Here is a 16,518-nt window from a genome sequence, read left to right as displayed (position 1 = left end):
TCTATTGAAGAGGGTATATGGTTATGAAACAGGGACTTCTTGAACTACACTCCTATGCTCTACCACTGACATAAACCCTTGAATGTTGAAAACTGCCCTTTTTTAAAAAAGGTGACAGAGTGGGTGACTGTATGGAACTTGTAGAACTAATGACATCAGTGCACTTCTGGTCAGCTGTACAAATTAATGCATTTCATTAAGGGCATATTATTGGTTTCCACCACAGATTTCTAACATTCATATGAGCTTCCAATGTACTATTTCAAACTGATCATATCACCAGTAGAACTTGGGTGAATGTGAAACACAGCTTGTATCATATGAAGAAATCCTAAACAGCGTAATGGTGTTTACCCTATGTTTCAGGTGATGATCAGGAGTATTTCAAATGTAGAAATGTGTTGCTCATTACATAAAATGCTAAAATTGTAAATCTTTACTTCAATTTATTTAATTAAAAAAATATTTCTACAGGTAAAACAGTTGGACAAGGGGGCACCCAGATTTGAATTAGGGACCTTTTGATCTTCAGTGAAATGCTCTACCCCTGAGTTATACCCCCATTTCTGGAATGTTCACCTTTATTTATTCAGTAATATGTACAAAGTGGAAGCAACATACAATCACCATCAAAGCAATGCATGTTCAGCCACCAAACCCTCCTTATAAGTATAAGGGGTGCGAAGGATGTCCTTTATCTGCCTTGGTAAAATACAGTGAGGTTTCCATTGCAAGAATTCACACATTTCGTATCACATATAGATCTTGGAACATGGAAAAAAAATCTTTTGTCAAATGCACAAATTCTGAAAAATGTAACTGCTTCTCTACTGCAGTTTGTTGATTTTGTGCTAAGAGCATAGTTAAACCCAATTGTTCATTGTTTTGTATATGGAATGATGATATATCCTATTGTTTCTTACAGTGCATTGGGTTGAAAAACATTTTAACAGGATCTATTGAAGAGGGTATATGGTTATGAAACAGGGACTTCTTGAACTACACTCCTACGCTCTACCACTGACATAAACCCTTCAATGTTGAAAACTGCCCTTTTTTAAAAAGGTGATAGAGTGGGTGACTCTATGGAACTTATAGAACTAATGACATCAGTGCACTTCTGGTCAGCTGTACAAATTAATACATTTCATTAAGGGCATATTATTGGTTTCCACCACAGTTTTATAACATTCATATGAGCTTCCAATGGACTATTTCAAACTGATAATATCACCAGTAGAACTTGGGTGAATGTAAGACACAGCTTGTATCATATGAAGAAATCCTAAACAGCTTAATGGTGTTTACCCTATGTTTCAGGTGATCATCAGGAATATTTCAAATGTAGAAATGTGTTGCTCATTACATAAAATGCTAAGATTGTAAATGTTTACTTCAATTTATTTAATTAAAAAAATATTTCTACAGGTAAAACAGTTGGACAAGGGGGCACCCAGATTTGAACTAGGGACCTTTTGATCTGCAGTGAAATGCTCTACCCCTGAGCTATACCCCCAGTTCTGAAATGGTCAACTTTATTTATTCAGTAATATGTACAAAATGGAAGAAACATGCAATCACCATCAAAGCAATGCATTTTCAGCCACCAAACCCTCCTTATAAGTATAAGGGGTACAAAAGATGTCCTTTATCTGCCTTGGTAAAATACAGTGAGGTTTTGATTGCAAGAATTCAATAATTTCGTATCACATGTAGATCTTGGAACATGGAAAAAAAACTTTTGTCAAATGCACAAATTCTGCAAAACTTAACTGCTTCTCTACTGCAGTTTGTTGATTTTGTGCTAAGAGTATAGTTAAACCCAATTGTTCATTGTTTTTTTTATATGAAATGATGATATATCCTATTGTTTCTTACATTGCATTGGCTTGAAAAACATTTTAACAGGATCTATTGACGAGGGTATATGATTATGAAACAGGGACTTCTTGAACTGCACTCCTATGCTCTACCACTGAGTTAAACCCTTGAATGCTGAAAACTGCCCTTTTTTAAAAAGGTGATAGAGTGGGTGACTGTATGGAACTTGTAGAACTAATGACATCAGTGCACTTCTGGTCAGCTGTACAAATTAATACATTTCATTAAGGGCATATTATTGGTTTCCACCACAGTTTTATAACATTCATATGAGCTTCCAATGGACTGTTTCAAACTGATAATATCACCAGTAGAACTTGGGTGAATGTAAAACACAGCTTGTATCATATGAAGAAATACTGAACAGTTTCATGGTATTTACCCTATGTTTTAGGAGATGATCAGGAGTATTTCAAATGTAGAAATGTGTTGCTCATTACATAAAATGCTAAGATTGTAAATGTTTTCTTCAATTTATTTAATTAAAAAAATATTTCTACAGGTAAAACAGTTGAACAAGGGGGCACCCAGATTTGAGCTAGGGACTTCCTTATCTGCAGTCAAATGCTCTACCACTGAGCTATACCACCAGTTCTGAAAAGTTCACCTTTATTAATTCAGTAATATGTACAAAGTGCAAGCAGCATGCAATCACCATCAAAGCAATGCATTTTCAGCCACCAAACCCTCCTTATAAGTATATGGGGTGCAAAGGATGTCCTTTATCTGCCTTGGTAAAATACAGTGAGGTTTCCATTGCAAGAATTCATACATTTCGTATCACATGTAGATCTTGGAACATGGAAAAAAAATATTTTGTCAAATGCACAAATTCTGCAAAACGTAACTGTTTCTCTACTGCATTTTGTTGATTTTGTGCTAAGAGCATAGTTAAACCCAATTGTTCATTGTTTTGTATATGAAATGATGATATATCTTATTGTTTCTTACAGTGCATTGGGTTAAAAAATACATTTAACAGGATCTATTGAAGAGCGTATATGGTTATGAAACAGGAACTTCTTGAAAAGCACTCCTACGCTCTACCACTGACATAAACCCTTGAATGCTGAAAACTGCCCTTTTTTTAAAAGGTGATAGAGTCGGTGACTGTATGGAACTTGTAGAACTAATGACATCAGTGCACTTCTGGTCAGCTGTACAAATTAATACATTTAATTAAGGGCATATTATTGGTTTCCACCACAGATTTATAACATTCATATGAGCTTCCAATGGACTATTTCAAACTAATCATATCACCAGTAGAACTTGGGTGAATGTAAAACACAGCTTGTATCATATGAAGAAATCTTAAACAGTTTCATGGTGTTTACCCTATCTTTCAGGAGATGATCAGGGGTATTTCAAATGTAGAAATGTGCTGCTCATTACATAAAATGCTAAGATTGTAAATGTTTTCTTCAATTTATTTAATTAAAAAAATATTTCTACAGGTAAAACAGTTGAACAAGGTTGCAGTCAGATTTGAACTAGGGAGCTCTTGATCTGCAATCACATGCTCTACCACTTAGCTATACCCCAAGTTCTGAAATGTTCACCTTTATTAATTCAGTAAAAAGTACAAAGTGCAAGCAACATGAAATCACCATCAAAGCAATGCATTTTCAGCCACCAAACCCTCCTTATAAGTATATGGGGTGCGAAGGATGTCCTTCATCTGCCTTGGTAAAATACAGTGAGGTTTCCATTGCAAGAATTCATACATTTCGTATCACATGTAGATCTTGGAACATGGAAAAACAATCTTTTGTCAAATGCACAAATTCTGTAAAATGTAACTGCTTCTCTACTGCAGTTTGTTGATTTTGTGCTAAGAACAGAGTTAAACCCAACTGTTCATTGTTTTGTATATGAAATGATGATATATCCTATTGTTTCTTAAAGTGCATTGGGTTGAAAAACATTTTAACAGGATCTATTGAAGAGGGTATATGGTTGTGAAACAGGGACTTCTTGAACTACACTCCTATGCTCTACCACTGACATAAACCCTTGAATGTTGAAAACTGCCCTTTTTTTAAAAAAGGTGATAGAGTGGGTGACTGTATGGAACTTGTAGAACTAATGACATCAGTGCACTTCTGGTCAGCTGTACAAATTAATGCATTTCATTAAGGGCATATTATTGGTTTCCACCACAGATTTATAACATTCATATGAGCTTCCAATGGACTATTTCAAACTGATCATATCACCAGTAGAACTTGGGTGAATGTGAAACACAGCTTGTATCATATGAAGAAATCCTAAACAGCGTAATGGTGTTTACCCTATGTTTCAGGTGATGATCAGGAGTATTTCAAATGTAGAAATGTGTTGCTCATTACATAAAATGCTAAAATTGTAAATGTTTACTTCAATTTATTTAATTCAAAAAATATTTCTACAGGTAAAACAGTTGGACAAGGGGGCACCCAGATTTGAATTAGGGACCTTTTGATCTGCAGTGAAATGCTCTACCCCTTAGTTATACCACCATTTCTGGAATGTTCACCTTTATTTATTCAGTAATATGTACAAAGTGGAAGCAACATACAATCACCATCAAAGCAATGCATGTTCAGCCACAAAACCCTCCTTATAAGTATAAGGGGTGCGAAGGATGTCCTTTATCTGCCTTGGTAAAATACAGTGAGGTTTCCATTGCAAGAATTCATACATTTCGTATCACATATAGATCTTGGAACATGGAAAAAAAAATGTTGTCAAATGCACAAATTCTGAAAAATGTAACTGCTTCTCTACTGCAGTTTGTTGATTTTGTGCTAAGAGCATAGTTAAACCCAATTGTTCATTGTTTTGTATATGAAATGATGATATATCTTATTGTTTCTTACAGTGCATTGCATTAAAAAATACATTTTAACAGGATCTATTGAAGAGGGTATATGGTTATGAAACAGCAACTTCTTCAAAAGCACTCCTACGCTCTACCACTGACATAAACCCTTGAATGCTGAAAACTGCCCTTTTTTAAAAAGGTGATAGAGTGTGTGACTGTATGGAACTTGTAGAACTAATGACATCAGTGCACTTCTGGTCAGCTGTACAAATTAATACATTTCATTAAGGGCATATTATTGGTTTCCACCACAGTTTTATAGCATTCATATGAGCTTCCAATGGACTATTTCAAACTGATAATATCACCAGTAGAACTTGGGTGAATGTAAAACACAGCTTGTATCATACGAAGAAATCCTAAACAGTTTCATGGTGTTTGCCCTATGTTTCAGGAGATGATCAGGAGTATTTCAAATGTAGAAATGTGTTGCTCATTACATAAAATGCTAAGATTGTAAATGTTTTCTTCAATTTATTTAATTAAAAAAATATTTCTACAGGTAAAACAGTTGGACAAGGGGGCACCCAGATTTGAACTAGGGACCTCTTGATCTGCAGTCAAATGCTCTACCACTGAGCTATACCCCCAGTTCTTAAATGCTCACCTTTATTAATTCAGTAATATGTACAAAGTGCAAGCAACATGCAATCACCATCAAAGCAATGCATTTTCAGCCACCAAACCCTCCTTATAAGTATAAGGGGTACAAAAGATGTCCTTTTTCTGCCTTCGTAAAATACAGTGAGGTTTCCATTGCAAGACTTCATACATTTCGTATCACATGTAGATCTTGGAACATAGAAAAAAAACTTTTGTCAAATGCACAAATTCTGCAAAACGTAACTGTTTCTCTAAAGCATTTTGTTGATTTTGTGCTAAGAGCATAGTTAAACCCAATTGTTCATTGTTTTGTATATGAAATGATGATATATCTTATTGTTTCTTACAGTGCATTGGGTTAAAAAATACATTTTAACAGGATCTATTGAAGAGGGTATATGGTTATGAAACAGGAACTTCTTGAAAAGCACTCCTACGCTCTACCACTGACATAAACCCTTGAATGCTGAAAACTGCCCTTTTTTAAAAAGTTGATAGAGTGGGTGACTGTATGGAACTTGTAGAACTAATGACATCAGTGCACTTCTGGTCAGCTGTACAAATTAATACATTTAATTAAGGGCATATTATTGGTTTCCACCACAGTTTTATAACATTCATATGAGCTTCCAATGGACTATTTCAAACTAATCATATCACCAGTAGAACTTGGGTGAATGTAAAACAGAGCTTGTATCATATGAAGAAATCCTTAACAGTTCAATGGTGTTTACCCTATGTTTCAGGTGATGATCAGGTGTATTTCAAATGTTGAAATGTGTTGCTCATTACATAAAATGCTAAGATTGTAAATGTTTACTTCAATTTATTTAATTAAAAATATTTCTACAGGTAAAACAGTTGGACAAGGGGGCACCCAGATTTGAGCTAGGGACCTTTTGATCTGCAGTGAAATGCTCTACCCCTGAGCTATACCCCCATTTCTGAAATGTTCACCTTTATTTATTCAGTAATATGTACAAAGTGGAAGCAACATGCAATCACCATCAAAGCGATGCATTTTCAGCCACCAAACCCTCCTTATAAGTATAAGGGGTACAAAAGATGTCCTTTATCTGCCTTGGTAAAATACAGTGAGGTTTTGATTGCAAGAATTCAATAATTTCGTATGACATATAGATCTTGGAACATGGAAAAAAAACTTTTGTCAAATGCACAAATTCTGCAAAACATAACTGCTTCTCTACTGCAGTTTTTTGATTTTGTGCTAAGAGTATAGTTAAACCCAATTGTTCATTGTTTTTTTTATATGAAATGATGATATATCCTAGTGTTTCTTACATTGCATTGGCTTGAAAAACATTTTAACAGGATCTATTGACGAGGGTATATGATTATGAAACAGGGACTTCTTGAACTGCACTCCTATGCTCTACCACTGAGTTAAACCCTTGAATGCTGAAAACTGCCCTTTTTTTAAAAAGGTGATAGAGTGGGTGACTGTATGGAACTTGTATAACTAATGACATCAGTGCACTTCTGGTCAGCTGTACAAATTAATACATTTCATTAAGGGCATATTATTGGTTTCCACCACAGTTTTATAACATTCATAGGAGCTTCCAATGGACTGTTTCAAACTGATAATATCACCAGTAGAACTTGGGTGAATGTAAAACACAGCTTGTATCATATGAAGAAATACTAAACAGTTTCATGGTATTTACCCTATGTTTTAGGAGATGATCAGGAGTATTTCAAATGTAGAAATGTGTTGCTCATTACATAAAATGCTAAGATTGTAAATGTTTTCTTCAATTTATTTAAAAAGAAATTTCTACAGGTAAGACAGTTGAACAAGGGGGCACCCAGATTTGAGCTAGGGACTTCCTTATCTGCAGTCAAATGCTCTACCACTGAGCTATACCACCAGTTCTGAAAAGTTCACCTTTATTAATTCAGTAATATGTACAAAGTGCAAGCAGCATGCAATCACCATCAAAGCAATGCATTTTCAGCCACCAAACCCTCCTTATAAGTATATGGGGTGCAAAGGATGTCCTTTATCTGCCTTGGTAAAATACAGTGAGGTTTCCATTGCAAGAATTCATACATTTCGTATCACATGTAGATCTTGGAACATGGAAAAAAAATATTTGACAAATGCACAAATTCTGCAAAACGTAACTGTTTCTCTACTGCATTTTGTTGATTTTGTGCTAAGAGCATAGTTAAACCCAATTGTTCATTGTTTTGTATATGAAATGATGATATATCTTATTGTTTCTTACCGTGCATTGGGTTAAAAAATACATTTTAACAGGATCTATTGAAGAGGGTATATGGTTATGAAACAGGAACTTCTTGAAAAGCACTCCTACGCTCTACCACTGACATAAACTCTTGAATGCTGAAAACTGCCTTTTTTTAAAAAGGTTGAAGTGGGAGAATGGAAGACCAGGCTCCCGTCCTTCACCTCTTGCGCTTGGCCTAGAGGGTCACGACCCAGACACCCGCCACGAGAAGAGTTTGTCCATTTACCAGACGACCAAATACCCTGGTACAGGAACATACGGATGTGTCCATCTGCCTGCCCAACAGCCCGCACTGGCCATGCCGACACCTGCGGCACGGACCAACTAGACTAAAATCTACACGTCGTTAGAGATGCCATGACGACCTAGACAACGGGAAGCACATCTGTACAAATATACACACTGGACATTCCCACACCGATCTACACGAAGAATATACTCAGTGCTATGACGTAGGCGACAGGCATATTCACGGACGTGCATCTTTATTATTTTTACATAGGCTTTCAGAATGCAGAAACGCAAGACGCGTCATGAACTCATCTACAAAGCTTGCTCACGCTTCTCTTGAAACCAGTTACCACCATAAGAAATATAATGAAGACACGATACTGGTCATGGAACTATATGCTACTATAACCTAAAGCACCTATGCACCAAACGGACCACTTATGCACCAGGCCCAAGTAGGCCTCAAACAAGAGCTCCCGTGGACATTAACAAAGCAAGAGTCTGGTTGCTGATCCTGCAGAATGGGCCCGGTGAAACAACCAGCCAAGGTCGCAATGTTGCAAACCCACATTCCAAGAACAAAGCATCAAAGGCACGATGTTGCAACCTCGCACTCCGCGCACCAACGTTAAGGTCACACCTGCAAATTAAACCAGACACACAGTGGAAAAGCAATATTAATTGTGCAGAATTCTACCTCAAACACGGTCCCTCCCCACGTGACCAAGCCGAACCTGACGAGATGCCAAACCCAGGAGAGAAAAGGCGTCTGGATCCCTCGCTACGAGACACAGGCAGATACACTTGAAAGGCTCAATGGACATCTGCGACAGTGGGAGCGGTCAGCCTTCCAACTATGAATAAATCCTCACATTGTCTGCACGTACCCATAGTGAAACATTGTTGCAAATTGCAGGTACACCGAGAGCTGGGAACAGCGGTGGTCCCAGGCTGGGAAGCTCACGGGCGCACCAATCAGAACATGGGGCTCTTATCACTGACGCCAGTAATATTAACCAATCCTCAGGAGTCTTCATGTAACAATTCTCATGTATCTAATTGTAGGGACAACCCAGATGTATCACCTGACTACCCTTTGTCCACTAACATTGTCCTCTATATGTGTGCTATACTAACCCTACCACTCGAGCAACCAATTAAGAGTGGCGATAGGTTTTTTGTTAACTTTCTGAAGTGACGCAAGTAGCGCGTCATAATACAGTAAAAAGGGCCTGCGAGCCCCACGATTGTGTGTGTGTCAGGACGGACGCGTACGCTCCTTGACCCATCCCTGCCGTTTTGTCTAATAAACAGCAGAGTCACCTTGCTCCTTGTGTGTGTCTCATACTCTATCTCATCTGGGATACATGGGAGGAGTTGGGGCCTCCCTGCCTGGAGGTCTGCGGACGGCCCGGCCGACCCCGGCAGAATTTCCCCCCGACAAGTTGGAGGCACTGCTGAGATCTGTTTAAGATCGACTTTTTATATTTTACTTTTTCCAGGCACTCCCGTTGCGAGGAGGCCCGGCTGCGCGGCCCCCTCTGCCGTTGCCCCCTTCTGAGGACTACAGGACCATCGCGGAGCTGCGAGAAGACCGGACAGCGCAATCCGGATATTGGCCCTCCGGAGCCGGTTGAGAAGTATCCCTCCCGTGGTTGGCGAGTGTCCAGACGTGGTCCAGACGAGGGGAGTTGGCGAGCCGCTTGGAGGGGTGCACGCAGTCGAGCGGCCCTGCATCGAGAGAACTTGGTGAGCATGACACGCACAACAAGCAATGCGAAATTGTGAGGGAGGGGGGAGGAAGTAAATAAGGGAGGTGTTGTACAGATGCACGGCGAAGGTCTAACAACTTAGTGTTGCCAATGGAATGAATTGTAGCGAAACGAGTGCGAGAGCAGTCGGCTACGTTACGCGAAAGAGGGAGGGCGGAGCACGAAAACATCACGTGCGACCGCTCGTAAGGCACTGATTGGCCTAAGTCGTGACTACGTGTAAGGGTGGGGGTGTGTGTGGTTTCCTACGATTTGGCATTTATTGATCAATGAGTAGACGAGGATCCCTATTGTTCGAGCAAGAAACTCGATAGGTAGATGACGATTCCCTGTAGGCGGTGGCTAGTTGCCTAGTTGCCCAATACGGAAGATAATTGGCTGGTTAAGCCCTCCTGTTGAGGGGCGTATCACATGCGAGGCGACGCAGCGTGCGCAGTCCGATTATATTATTGATTTGATTACCTTGTTCCAGGAGTGACAGGAAGACAGCTGTAGGGTTAGCGGGGGTAGATTGCAAGTGTATTTTGAACTTAAAGAACATAATAAGAATGTACCAGTAGCTCGAAGAGATCGGTGACGTCACCAGTAGGGATTTAATAGGATATCGCGAACACAAGGAACTTTGGTTTTGGGAGTGGTGGGGAAGAGAAATATGATAAGGGAGCGGACACGGAGATAAACGATAAACGAGTGGATCGGGAAAAGGAGAAGGGGAGAGGGGCGTGGCTGCGCATGGAGAACGCCGGCCACGGCAAGTGTAAAAGGGGGAGGAGAACGGGGAAACAGGACGACTGTATAAGAGCGTCGTAAAGGGTACGCAGCCGCAGGGGGCTGAGTGCGCTTCGGCCACAGGTGGCCGTAAGGGTGTAGTAACAGAAGGGAATAGACAAATGTGAAACCATACATAAAGGATTGTCGTAAGTCCCCATACTTGCGGGGCCAGGTAAACAATATAAGGTTGTATATTGTAAACTACTAGTGAAGGGAAGGGTAACAAGTGGAGCGCCAATATGTCATACGGGACAGGGTCGGGAGGGTGAGGGAACACCCTCACTACACCACTACAACACATATGCACCACACTGCCACCCCATAGGGAGAAATTAATTAAGTACAGCATAGAGTGGACCCAGGGGACGGATAACAAAATGTTAACACCATGGCCGCCTAATTGTAGTTTCCATCCATATGCCCAACATTCACTGCTAAACCATCTGCACAATACATACAAGGGGAAGAAGTTGGCAAACCATGTGGAGGTGTTTAACTTATGGAGGATGTTCCAGGGGTCCTGACCAGGACCAAATGGAATGTTCACTATGGGGGAAACACCGGAAGAAAAGGAGATTAAGAAAGAAGGAGAGGATGGGAAAAAGGGGCGTGAAAGCACAAAGAATACGGGGAACGGAGGAGAGGGAGGAGAAAAGATTGATAAATCAGACGTAAAAAAGGAACCGAACAACGATATAACCATAACACCGGGAGTGAAAACAGAGGGAGGAGGGTTGTACCCTTTAAGAGAATTAGGAGAAATAGAAGGACAGTTAAGGGCGGCTGAAGGATACTCGAACCCGGCATACAGCCCTCCACCATATGTGGCTCATAGGAAGATGCCAGTGGGGGAGGGGAGGATTGGAGAAGAGCAGACTGTAGAGATAGGAAATGATGAGTGGGTAGCTGCACAGATATTATTAAATTTACGAGGTTCACTAACTGGAGAAGAGAGGGAGGTAGTAAAGAGAACAGACGAGGATAGTGCAAGAGAGAGTGAAATGAGGGGGGAGGAGTTATTAAGGCAAAAGGAAGAGATTTTTGAGGAAAGATTAGCAAAGCTAAGGGATGAGCAGAATGAATTGATCAAACAGCTTGAGAGGGAGGAAAGAGAGAGAGTGAGGAAAAGGAAAGAAGGTAAGAACGAATTGGAAAAATTAAGGGAACGAAATGAGGAGCAAAGGAGAGAAGCTGAAAGGGTAAAAGCAGCAGCAGACAGGGTATCAAGAGTAGTGCTGAGAGAGAAGAAGAAGGAAGAAGAAGAAAGAGAAAAGGAAATGGCAATATGGAAGAGGAGGGTACTATCAGAGACAGCTAAGAAATATGAAGAGGGGAAAGTAATAGAAAGTATAGTAGAGAGAGAAAGAGTGAAATGGGAAAAGAAGAAAGAGAATGAACGAATATTGGAACAGATGAGCAACGAAGTGATGGAGGAATTGAAAAGGAAAAGGGAGGAAAATAGTAGGGAGATGGAGGAGAGAAGTGAAGGGGAAAGAGAAGGGAGGAGTAGGGAGAGTGAAAGATGGGGGGATGTATATAGAAGTAGAGAAGTAGCAACAACATCAGCACTAGGGGGAGCAGTTGGTAACAAAGGAAAAGGAGAAATAGACCTAATAGACTTAGAAACAGTAACAATAAAAGGGAAAAAGGCAGAGTGGGGGGTGCCATTTATGAATGATTTTTGCAGTGAGGAGGAAGAAGGAGTGGAGAGAGAAGGATGAAAGAGTGAAAGGGAAAGCTTAGATAAGCTATACCTCACTCGAACAAACATAGACTCGCCATGGATCAGTAGGAGAAGGGAGGACCTGGAGAGAAGTGAGGAGGGAGTGCAAGGACTAGTGGAAGGACAAACCCATGAAACCACACCATCCCCATCTCCATCACGCCCTCCCCCATCGCACCCTACATGCTCAACCACCGCACGCTCGCTGCGCAGAATAAAGCTCGCGCCCTTCATGGACGAACTGACACCCTATGCATGTCGGCTTAGAGACCTCCCTAGTCGCAGGCAAGACAGACAAATAAACACGCCCACATTAAATACAGGAAATGACGAAAGGGGAAAGGATGGAGAAGGAGTTAGGAGCAGGGGTAATAAGGACAGAATTGAAGAGGTAAAGGAACCGGAAGAAGAGGAGGGGTGTGAGGACTCGATATTATGGAACGTAAAGGGTGACACAAGACACAACTTAATGCCACTGTTGGAGAGAGGAGGGGTTAGACCACAGTACGTCCCTTGGAAGCATACGGATAAAGAAAATATAAAATGTAGGCTCCCATCACTAAGTGGAGGTGCGGGTAAGTGGATATATGAAATGGAAAAACACACCGCAGGACAGAAACTATCAGTAGGAGATGTAAAGGGCCTGTTAATATCAATATAAGGGGATAGAGCGGATGACATTTGGAAGAGAGCGGGATTCCATGGGGTAACAATAACAAACACATCGCATGATGGGGCACCATTTGCAAACTGCAGACATGCGCTATGGCAGGCACTGAGAGTACAGTACCCAGACACATCAGACATAGGAGCAATTACTTCCCGTAAGATGCGTGAAAATGAGGATCCTGTTGATTATATCCAGGATATCCAAGAGAAGTGGCGCATGGAAACTAGAGAACAATGGGACAAAACACCAGCCATATTTTATCATATACTATTACAAGGGCTCCCAGAAGGAGTTCAGAAACATGGTGTTTACCCTATCTTTCAGGAGATGATCAGGGGTATTTCAAATGTAGAAATGTGCTGCTCATTACATAAAATGCTAAGATTGTAAATGTTTTCTTCAATTTATTTAATTAAAAAAATATTTCTACATGTAAAACAGTTGAACAAGGTTGCAGCCAGATTTGAACTAGGGACCTCTTGATCTGCAGTCACATGCTCTACCACTTATCTATACCCCATGTTCTGAAATGTTCACCTTTATTAATTCAGTAAAAAGTACAAAGTGCAAGCAACATGCAATCACCATCAAAGCAATGCATTTTCAGCCACCAAACCCTCCTTTTAAGTATATGGGGTGCGAAGGATGTCCTTCATCTGCCTTGGTAAAATACAGTGAGGTTTCCATTGCAAGAATTCATACATTTCGTATCACATGTAGATCTTGGAACATGGAAAAACAATCTTTTGTCAAATGCACAAATTCTGAAAAATGTAACTGCTTCTCTACTGCAGTTTGTTGATTTTGTGCTAAGAACAGAGTTAAACCCAATTGTTCATTGTTTTGTATATGAAATGATGATATATCCTATTGTTTCTTAAAGTACATTGGGTTGAAAAACATTTTAACAGGATCTATTGAAGAGGGTATATGGTTATGAAACAGGGACTTCTTGAACTACACTCCTATGCTCTACCACTGACATAAACCCTTGAATGTTGAAAACTGCCCTTTTTTAAAAAAGGTGACAGAGTGGGTGACTGTATGGAACTTGTAGAACTAATGACATCAGTGCACTTCTGGTCAGCTGTACAAATTAATGCATTTCATTAAGGGCATATTATTGGTTTCCACCACAGATTTCTAACATTCATATGAGCTTCCAATGGACTATTTCAAACTGATCATATCACCAGTAGAACTTGGGTGAATGTGAAACACAGCTTGTATCATATGAAGAAATCCTAAACAGCGTAATGGTGTTTACCCTATGTTTCAGGTGATGATCAGGAGTATTTCAAATGTAGAAATGTGTTGCTCATTACATAAAATGCTAAAATTGTAAATCTTTACTTCAATTTATTTAATTAAAAAAATATTTCTACAGGTAAAACAGTTGGACAAGGGGGCACCCAGATTTGAATTAGGGACCTTTTGATCTTCAGTGAAATGCTCTACCCCTTAGTTATACCACCATTTCTGGAATGTTCACCTTTATTTATTCAGTAATATGTACAAAGTGGAAGCAACATACAATCACCATCAAAGCAATGCATGTTCAGCCACAAAACCCTCCTTATAAGTATAAGGGGTGCGAAGGATGTCCTTTATCTGCCTTGGTAAAATACAGTGAGGTTTCCATTGCAAGAATTCATACATTTCGTATCACATATAGATCTTGGAACATGGAAAAAAAAAATGTTGTCAAATGCACAAATTCTGAAAAATGTAACTGCTTCTCTACTGCAGTTTGTTGATTTTGTGCTAAGAGCATAGTTAAACCCAATTGTTCATTGTTTTGTATATGAAATGATGATATATCTTATTGTTTCTTACAGTGCATTGCATTAAAAAATACATTTTAACAGGATCTATTGAAGAGGGTATATGGTTATGAAACAGCAACTTCTTCAAAAGCACTCCTACGCTCTACCACTGACATAAACCCTTGAATGCTGAAAACTGCCCTTTTTTAAAAAGGTGATAGAGTGTGTGACTGTATGGAACTTGTAGAACTAATGACATCAGTGCACTTCTGGTCAGCTGTACAAATTAATACATTTCATTAAGGGCATATTATTGGTTTCCACCACAGTTTTATAGCATTCATATGAGCTTCCAATGGACTATTTCAAACTGATAATATCACCAGTAGAACTTGGGTGAATGTAAAACACAGCTTGTATCATACGAAGAAATCCTAAACAGTTTCATGGTGTTTGCCCTATGTTTCAGGAGATGATCAGGAGTATTTCAAATGTAGAAATGTGTTGCTCATTACATAAAATGCTAAGATTGTAAATGTTTTCTTCAATTTATTTAATTAAAAAAATATTTCTACAGGTAAAACAGTTGGACAAGGGGGCACCCAGATTTGAACTAGGGACCTCTTGATCTGCAGTCAAATGCTCTACCACTGAGCTATACCCCCAGTTCTTAAATGCTCACCTTTATTAATTCAGTAATATGTACAAAGTGCAAGCAACATGCAATCACCATCAAAGCAATGCATTTTCAGCCACCAAACCCTCCTTATAAGTATAAGGGGTACAAAAGATGTCCTTTTTCTGCCTTCGTAAAATACAGTGAGGTTTCCATTGCAAGACTTCATACATTTCGTATCACATGTAGATCTTGGAACATAGAAAAAAAACTTTTGTCAAATGCACAAATTCTGCAAAACGTAACTGTTTCTCTAAAGCATTTTGTTGATTTTGTGCTAAGAGCATAGTTAAACCCAATTGTTCATTGTTTTGTATATGAAATGATGATATATCTTATTGTTTCTTACAGTGCATTGGGTTAAAAAATACATTTTAACAGGATCTATTGAAGAGGGTATATGGTTATGAAACAGGAACTTCTTGAAAAGCACTCCTACGCTCTACCACTGACATAAACCCTTGAATGCTGAAAACTGCCCTTTTTTAAAAAGTTGATAGAGTGGGTGACTGTATGGAACTTGTAGAACTAATGACATCAGTGCACTTCTGGTCAGCTGTACAAATTAATACATTTAATTAAGGGCATATTATTGGTTTCCACCACAGTTTTATAACATTCATATGAGCTTCCAATGGACTATTTCAAACTAATCATATCACCAGTAGAACTTGGGTGAATGTAAAACAGAGCTTGTATCATATGAAGAAATCCTTAACAGTTCAATGGTGTTTACCCTATGTTTCAGGTGATGATCAGGTGTATTTCAAATGTTGAAATGTGTTGCTCATTACATAAAATGCTAAGATTGTAAATGTTTACTTCAATTTATTTAATTAAAAATATTTCTACAGGTAAAACAGTTGGACAAGGGGGCACCCAGATTTGAGCTAGGGACCTTTTGATCTGCAGTGAAATGCTCTACCCCTGAGCTATACCCCCATTTCTGAAATGTTCACCTTTATTTATTCAGTAATATGTACAAAGTGGAAGCAACATGCAATCACCATCAAAGCGATGCATTTTCAGCCACCAAACCCTCCTTATAAGTATAAGGGGTACAAAAGATGTCCTTTATCTGCCTTGGTAAAATACAGTGAGGTTTTGATTGCAAGAATTCAATAATTTCGTATGACATATAGATCTTGGAACATGGAAAAAAAACTTTTGTCAAATGCACAAATTCTGCAAAACATAACTGCTTCTCTACTGCAGTTTTTTGATTTTGTGCTAAGAGTATAGTTAAACCCAATTGTTCATTGTTTTTTTATATGAAATGATGA

At 39.2% G+C, this 16,518-nt stretch overlaps 2 non-coding genes across 2 annotated transcripts; both read right to left on the bottom strand.

Annotated features, from left to right (window-relative positions):
• Positions 1–5,265: 5,265 nt before the first annotated feature.
• Positions 5,266–5,337, bottom strand: TRNAC-GCA (transfer RNA cysteine (anticodon GCA)). The gene has a single exon. It is a non-coding gene; the product is annotated as a tRNA-Cys (tRNA).
• Positions 5,338–15,152: 9,815 nt separating this feature from the next.
• Positions 15,153–15,224, bottom strand: TRNAC-GCA (transfer RNA cysteine (anticodon GCA)). Its single transcript has one exon. It is a non-coding gene; the product is annotated as a tRNA-Cys (tRNA).
• Between the last annotated feature and the right edge of the window lie 1,294 nt (positions 15,225–16,518).

The sequence above is a fragment of the Ambystoma mexicanum genome, unplaced genomic scaffold, assembly GCF_040938575.1.
Source record: "Ambystoma mexicanum isolate Mex_15411 unplaced genomic scaffold, UKY_AmexF1_1 Mex_scaf66, whole genome shotgun sequence".
NCBI classification, from domain to species: domain Eukaryota; kingdom Metazoa; phylum Chordata; class Amphibia; order Caudata; family Ambystomatidae; genus Ambystoma; species Ambystoma mexicanum.
The sequence above is the reverse complement of the archived record's forward strand: the minus strand, read 5'-3'. Positions and strand labels throughout refer to the sequence as shown.